Raw genomic sequence first — 6,562 nt, forward strand, 5'->3', positions numbered from 1 at the left:
TCAGGCAGACGGCAATGGTCCTTATGTAGCCAAAGCAGCACCATCCATACAAAAGAGGAAGGTGTATTAGCAGGTTTGGGGGGACCCCAAGGTTTGCAAGGTTAAAAAAGAAGCAGCTTCAAGAAAAACCAAATAAAGGGATGACCTAACAGCAGCCCAGTAAGGACAGAACATGCTCATTAGGCGCACGGTAGGAGATAGACTGAGGAGGAACAAAGTGGTAGGAACCCAAAATTCTCCACACTGCAACTTTTTGTTGCAAGCTCCGCTTGTACTTTACTGTGCTCATTTTTAAAATGTTTTAAGACTCCAATTCGATACCCTCTTACCCTGGGGTAGGTCCCATTTAACTCAATAGGATTCAGTTAGACATGCACAGAACATTGCAGTTAGTTTTGTTTTAGAAGTAGGCGTGAAGAATGTTACAATGGCTATTCAGAAGTTGATCTTTTCAGAAATACTTTTAAAAATGTGAGGTCATCTGTTACATTTTCCATTTAATGAGTGGTTATATTTTGAAAATAAGTTGTTAATTAGATCATCTGCTATGACTGCTGGGATGGGAGTGCTTTCACATATCACAAAATAAGGTTAGCAGACTGGCTTACTGGCTGAAAAAAGTGGAGCAAAATTGACAATTGGATGAATAACAAGCAATTAAGTTTTCCAGAGGAAATTTTTGTTAGCTAAAGCCCACCCTGCCTCATTTTAGTTTTTCAAATGTAAAATGTTTACTTGTTGAATGAGGATTCTTGGTTCTTCTTTTGCATTACATGTTTGAATTCATGTTTCAAAAACATCTATATTCAATCATTGCTGCTAATTTAGCCTAGTCCAATGACTTCAGCCTTCAGTTAGATTCCTTTACCAAGTGCACAAAGAACTTTAGTTTGTCGGATATGGGGCCTAGTGCGAAAGAGGAGTACGCATGTCCAGCAACCTTGTAATACCACATGTATGCCCCAGACTTGTATTTTAGGTACTATTTCTCTGTAGGTGTTCATGCTGCTTCTGCTGCAATATTATGGGGGCCATATGTGAACAGCACAGTCGCCATCTCCCAATTCCCTAAATAAGCAGAGTTATGCTATTGCCCAGGTGCTCTATGCAGAAGCCTTAATTTTAAACTTTCATTAAGCATTGCTTCTGAGTTCACATATGGCCACTCTATCTGAAAAGCACTTCACATTCTTGCTGCTTTCTTCCTTGTTACACATTATAGACCTGGAATAGTAATTCATTAAGAAATGGCTACAAAAGGGTTGGCGCCTCCAAATAATCCTGCATGATGTCAGTAAACAGCAGCTTGTGCACTGTCTCAACAGAGTGGTACATGCTCTGGTTACCTTCCGCTTAGACTATCGCAATGCACTCTATGTGGGGCTACGTTTGAAGGTGACTCAGAAACTACAATTAATCCAGAATGTGCCAGCTAGACTGGTCACTGGGAATGGCCACTGGGACCATATACCGGTAACTCTGGTCCTAAAATATCTCTCTTGGCTCCCAGTACATTTCTGAGCACAGTTCAAAGTGTTGGTGCTAACCTTTAAAGCCCTAAACTGCCTTGGCCCTGTATACCCGAAGGAACATCTCCCCCGCCATCATTCAGCCCGGTCACTGAGGTCCAGCTCCGAGGGCCTTCTGGTGGTTCCTTCACTGCGAGAAGTAAAGTTACAGAGAACCAGGTAGAGGGCTTTCCTAGTAGTGGCCCCCTCCCTGTGGAACGCCCTCCCATGAAATGTCAAAGAGATAAATAATTATACAACTTTCAGAAGACAGCCCTGTATAGGGAAGTTTTTAATGTCTGATGTTTTATATGTGTTGGAAGCTGCCCCGAGTGGCTGGGGCAACCCAGTCAGATGGGCAGGGTACAAATAATAAAATCATGAATGGATGGGATTCAGCCATAAATACAATAGAGAGAGTGGGTGAAGTCTGGGGCAAGTTCTGAGGGCCAGATTAATGGTGGCTGGTGCCCATTGGGACTGGTAGGGCAGAAATTGGGGAGACACACAGTAGGTGGAGCCAGAGCCAGTAATCACCAGAGCCATCTTAATTCCAGTTTTGTCCCCATCCTCCTTGCTGAGTTTTATAAGGGCAATGCTAAGATTAAGGAGGAGGAGGAAGCTGACAAGCAGTGCCGCCTTGCTAATCTGAGTTGGGGTCTGGCTGAAGGCAGACTGAGGTTAGTGGGGCAGTGCCCCATTCTCCCTAATGGACCAGCCACCACTGCACCAGATGGAAAGGTCTCGAGGGGCCACATTTGGCCCCTGGACCAGAGGTTCCCCACCTCTGCTCTATAGGCCGCTCTGCCTCCTGTCTCTCACCTTTGTTCTTCACCTTCTCTAGAGAAATGTCGCCAATCTCTCTGAGAAAGAAAATAATCAGGCCGATACAGTGGTACCTCAGGTTAAGAACTTAATTCGTTCTGGAGGTCCGTTCTTAACCTGAAAATGTTCTTAACCTGAGGTACCACTTTAACTAATGGGACCTCCTGTTGCCACTTCTGTTCTCATCCTGAAGCAAAGTTCTCAACCTGAGGTACTATTTCTGGGTTAGCAGAGTCTGTAACCTGAAGCATATGTAACCTGAAGTGTCTGTAACCCGAGGTACCACTGTAATGATGTGGAACATAAAGTCAGTGACTTTACCCTCCTATTTACCACAGGCCCTGATCAAATCCTTAGTGAAATTCTGAGAGAACTGGAAAGAAAAGGCAAATTCTCAGGATTTCAGGGTTGGGCCTGTTGCACACCAGGCTAAAGCGAATGATTTCAGAAAGCGCCGGAGCTGGCCAAACACATTTTGCTTCCTGAGGCAGAGGAGCTAATGGAGTTCCTGTCATTGAGACAAGGTGAACAGTACCCAAGGCTGGTCAAGTTATTTTGGCATCTGAGGCAGAAAACCTGGCAAAACCCTCACAATAAGAAATACCAATAACGATCAGTTGAACGGCTAGCAGTTTGCTGCCCTTTCATAACCTACTTAGTCGCCTCTATGGAAATAAGGTGGCGGGCAGTGAGGCAACTTAAATTGGTTGTGCCCTTTTATACTCCCCCTTGCCAAAGATATAGGGGAAAAGGCTGGAAGCCTTGGGCACCTCCTTTCTCGCCACTTCGGCTCCTCACTGATCTCCCTGAAATCCCAGGGATATTTTTAAGAGTCATAAATGGAAATAAAAAGGTTATTTATTTATTTAATACAATGTTGTCATACTTAAGAGTAAACCCACTGAAATCAAAGGCTTAAGTAGCTCCAGTCAATTTCAATGGGTTTGCTTCAAATCTTTTAGTTGGGAATCACCCACTCAACGTACTTATATTGAAAAGATAATAGTTCAAAATGGGTGCAGTGCAGCGGTGAACAGTAGTGGTTGGTGCCCATCGAAACTGGTAGGGCGAAAGGCAGGGAGATCAACAGTAGGTGGAGCCAGAGACAATGGCAGACAGAGCCACTCCTTGGACTGAGGCAGGAAGTAATGAAACAGGAAGGTGAGGCTGGCTGGAGGTGGACTGAGGTTGGTGAGACAGTGCCCCATTTTCCCTCATGGGCAAGCCTCCACTGGTACTGAATCTATGTTTTTAAAATGGCATTTATGTATGTAAGTTTGTCATTTCATAAAATGTATGTATCGGTTGATTGTAGGAAAAAACTCAAAGCGGTTTACAAAAAAAGATAACAAAATTATCACTTAAAAATTTCCCACTGCAATGTAAAACGTGAAGAAGATAAAACCACAATAAAACAGACTAAAAACAGATTACAACTCCGAACAACTGATTAGGCTTATGTAAATAAGAATGTCTTCAGCAGGCACTGAAAGGAATACAGCGAAAGCACCTATCTGGTATCAATATTATTATTATTATTTATTGAATTTATATACCGCCCCATACCCAGGGGTCTCAGGGTAGAAGGCAGGGACTTCCGATGTGTTGGTGTTGCCAATCTAAACGAGTTCTTACAAATGCGGTGTGTGTATTATGTGACACTTGAAAAAGTGACAGTTCCACTGATCAAAGCGGAACATCTGGCACATCTGTGGTAAGGCAATATCGTAGGTAAACAGGTCCCAAGTTGTTAACGTCTTTGTATGCTAATAGAAACACCTTGAACTCTGCCCAATAGCAAATTGGCAACCAGTGCAGTCCCTTGAGCACAGGTGTTACAGTATGTGCTGAAAAGGCCTTACTCCTGTCAGCAATCGTGCTGCAGCATTCTGCACTAACTGCAGCTTCAAGGTCAGGCACAAAGGAAGCCCCACATAGAGCGCATTGCAGTAATCCAACCTTTAAATAACCAGTGCATGAACTACAGTGGTACCTCGGGTTACATACGCTTCAGGTTACATACGCTTCAGGTTACAGCTTCCGCTAACCCATAAATATTACCTCAGGTTAAGAAGTTTGCTTCAGGATGAGAACAGAAATCATGCTCCGGCGGCACGGCAGCAGCAGGGAGGCCCCATTAGCTAAAGTGGTGCTTCAGGTTAAGAACAGTTTCAGGTTAAGAACGGACCTCTGGAAGGAATTAAGTACTTAACCTGAGGTACCACTGTACTGTGGTCAAACTCTCCTGGTCCAGGAGTGGCCATAGCTGTTGAACTACCGGTAGTTGCAGTTGGTAAAAGGCACTTCTAGCCACTGAGGCTACCTGAGCCTCCACTAACAGAGCTGGATCGAGATTATTTAGAACAGATTAAAATCAAGTTATGGTATGTACACAGCCAAGGTCTGTGGCCACCACTTTTCACAGGAAGCCTTTAAATTAGAAGATGTGAAAGCATGTTTCCCCCCTAGGTCTTCCAGCTTTAACTTCATTATCTTCTATAGCCAGAGGACTTCAGTTTGTAGTTAGCCCTAAATCCATTGCTGTTTCTGCAGGAGTTGCTTTGTGAAGAGTCTATTTAATGGGAACCTTCAGCAAGAGAATATCTAATGCCCCAAAGGAAAAGGTAAGAACTTATCCTCTGTAACTAGGATCTTTGTTAAGATTGGTCCATGGGGCTTGAGACCTGGGGCTTTTGTGCTTCTTCTGAGATCTCCTGTTCCTTCCGATAAACCACTTAAAAAAAAAAAACTTTGCTTATACAGTGACTGGGCACACTACAAACCGCAGCTAGTGACATCCCACCCAGGAAGTTGGTTGGTTGGCATCTGTCTGTCTTGAGAGACAATGGAGGAGTGCGCCTTTGGGGCTGACCTGTTGGAAGATTATAATGTCTGCTGTGGCTGTAGAGACTGATACGGGTGAGACATGCTTTGTTGCAGCTAGGGTAGATGAATGCGTCTGATTGTGGTGCTGCAGATGCACCATCACATTTGTTCTCTTTGTGTAACACCTAGTAGTCATTCCTCCCCTGGTCACTGCGATTGTTTGCAAGATATTCCTGCACAGCAGGGTTGATGTTGCTAGCTTTCATGTCAAGTTTGCAGAGTTGGTCTGCCCAACAGGCCTGGTGCCTGAAGCCAGCTCCCCACAGAGCAGCGGTTCTCAACCTGTGGGTCCCCAGATGTTGTTGGACTACAACTCCCATCATCCCTGAGCTCTGGCCTTGCTAGCTAGGGGTGATGGGAGTTGTAGTCTAACAGCATCTGGGGACCCACAAGTTGAGAAAGGCTGCCATAGAGCAAGTCCTTGGGGATCCTGCCATCTTTTTTTTTTTTAAATAAATTTTATTAACCGGCCAATCACATCAAATCAAACCACATAAATTCCAAATTACAGAGCCGAATTTTTAAATTTTGTTGGGGGTCCCATACTTCCAGATCCGAGGAAGGATTCTGATCTAAATCCTTACTTCTGCATTAATGTCCAAATCAGTCCAAATAAGTCCAAATAGATGTTCCAACAGTCCAAACACATGTTCATAGTTCTTTCCAATCTTCTCTTGCTGTTTCCACATCACTTCTTATTCTTATATTTTCTCTTTGTCCTTTATAATCCTTTATGGTCTCTTCTGATGGTCTCCTTAAGCTGATAAACCCTGCCATCTTCTATTCTGTAGACATGACCAAGCCACCTACATACCACCCTAATTTGCCCAGAGGTAATTTTATGTCACTGACGTTTGCCCCAAGTCTTGAAAGTACCAAGCAACACTCCTCAGTACAGTATTTCAATAATATTTAAGGCACATTGCTTCCCCGAAAGAATACTGGGAACTGCAGTTTACCTCTCAAAAAGCTACAATTCTGAGCACCCTTATCAAACTACTGCTCCCAGGATTCTTTGAGGGTGTGTGCTTTAAATGTATGATGTTCACACAGGAACTCTGTGTTGCTAGGTAGCTATGTTAAACACAATAATAAGAAACCATCTCAATTTAGTGACTGAATTAACTCCCTATTCTGAAACAGGTGTCTACTTATGAATCTGCTATACTTTGGCAGATGTTCATTCATCCCAGCTTTGCATTGAACAACTCACTTGGTAAGCATAGGTGACCAAGAATTCCATGCACATGGTAGAGGAAAGATGGAGCATGAGCTGATAGAAGGATGGATTCCTCCTTTGGGAGCCTGCTTGGTCTCCGTGCTAGCTGCAGAGAAAATAATTT

This window comes from Podarcis raffonei, chromosome 13 (assembly GCF_027172205.1).
Source record: "Podarcis raffonei isolate rPodRaf1 chromosome 13, rPodRaf1.pri, whole genome shotgun sequence".
Lineage (NCBI taxonomy): Eukaryota > Metazoa > Chordata > Lepidosauria > Squamata > Lacertidae > Podarcis > Podarcis raffonei.